The sequence below is a fragment of the Meriones unguiculatus genome, chromosome 5 (genome assembly GCF_030254825.1).
Source record: "Meriones unguiculatus strain TT.TT164.6M chromosome 5, Bangor_MerUng_6.1, whole genome shotgun sequence".
Classification (NCBI taxonomy): Eukaryota; Metazoa; Chordata; class Mammalia; order Rodentia; family Muridae; genus Meriones; species Meriones unguiculatus.
Genome location: NC_083353.1, coordinates 31,988,825 through 31,990,471, shown reverse-complemented (window position 1 = coordinate 31,990,471; position 1,647 = coordinate 31,988,825). Strand labels below are relative to the sequence as shown.

At 37.5% G+C, this 1,647-nt stretch overlaps 1 non-coding gene across 1 annotated transcript; it reads right to left on the bottom strand.

Annotated features, from left to right (window-relative positions):
• Positions 1 to 946: 946 nt before the first annotated feature.
• On the bottom strand, positions 947 to 1,070 carry LOC132654451 (U6atac minor spliceosomal RNA). Its single transcript, XR_009592093.1, has one exon. It is a non-coding gene; the product is annotated as a U6atac minor spliceosomal RNA (small nuclear RNA).
• Between the last annotated feature and the right edge of the window lie 577 nt (positions 1,071 to 1,647).

The window sequence follows — 1,647 nt, the reverse complement described above, 5'->3', positions numbered from 1 at the left end:
CTCTCTGTCTCTTCTTCTCCCAGTCCCACCCACTCTCACTCTTCTCCCCTATACCATTTCCCTAATCCACTGATAAAGGAAGACCTCCTCCCCTTCATTCCAACCCTAGCCCATCAGGTCTCCTCATGGCTGGCTGCATCATTTTCCTGTGTTGTCTGGCAAGGCTGCATCCCCCAGGGAGAAGTGATCAAAGAACAGGCCACTGAGCTCATGTCAGAGACAGCCCCTGATCCCCTTACTAGGGAACCCACTTGGAAACTGAGCAGCCTATGGGCTTTATCTGAACAGGGGGTCTAGGTCTTCTCCATGCATGATCCTTGATTGGAATATCGGTCTCTACTGGACTCCCTGGGCCCAGATTTTTGGCTCTGTTGGTCTTCTTGTGGAATTGTCTCCTCCAGGTCTTTTTATCTCCCTTCTCTTTGATTAGATTCTCTGTACTCTGCCCAAAAGTTTGGCTATGAGTCTCAGTATCTCCTCTGATACACTGTGTGTGTTTTGGGGGGAATGTTTCAGAGGTCTCCTATGAAAGGCTAAAGTCCTGTCCCTTGTCTTCTATTTCTGATGACTATCATGTTTGCCCTTCTGAGTATGGTTTCAGCCTCTTCCCTAGGGTCTTCCTTTTGGTTTAACTTCTTTAAGACTATAGATTTTAGTATGTGTATCCTCTATTATATGGCTAATATCCACTTATAAGTGAATATATACCATATATGTCTTTCTGCTTCTAGGTTACCTTACCTCAGGATGATCTTTTCTAGTTCCATCCATTTGCCTGCAAATTTTATAATTTCTTCCTTTTTAATTGCTGAGTAGTATTCCATTGTGTAAATATACCATGATTTCTGTATCCATTCTTCAGTTGAGGGACGTCTAGGTTGTTTACAGATTATAGCTATTATGAATAAAGATGCTATGAACATAGTTGTGCAAATGTCCTTTTTATATAAAACCCTTGCTTAGATGCTATGAAGTAGGTGGCAATGATTTAACTGTAGGGTGTTTTTAGGCCCAAGGGTCTCTTTTCCTTGTCAAGGAGAATACTAACCTTCTCTCCTTTCATACAGCACTAAATATCTTCTTTAATGTAGGGTAGGGTGCTACCAGAAGCTGGCATGTCTCATTGTAAAAAAAAAATCCTTAAAATAATAATAAAATAAACACATTATATGACATATTCTATAGGTCTGTGAAGTTTTTGGAGATGTATTTACAATACACCTTAATAGGTAAACTCGCTTGTGTCTAGTTTTTTACTATCTGTTCATCCTAGGATGTAAATTTCTCTGATAAACTAGACTCTTATCTAACATAGCCATGAGTTTGATTGACTATTAATTTGTTTTGCTTAATTTTCCTGATTTAATAGCAGCTTTATAAGACTGGAACTAAACTTTATATTTCTAAATGAGTTGCATTGGTCCAATACACAACAGTTGAAACATATGTATAAAATGGGTATAAAAATAGTTTTAAATTTATATCAATTTACAATAATTCATACCAACATAACCAAAAATAACCTCAATTTTGTGTGAGGATGGGAAAATACATACCAATGTAAAATTACTGGCTTATAAAATGTTATTTGGGTTAAGAGTAGATCAATAATCTGTCCCCTTTTCCTATTATTTGTATATCATTTCT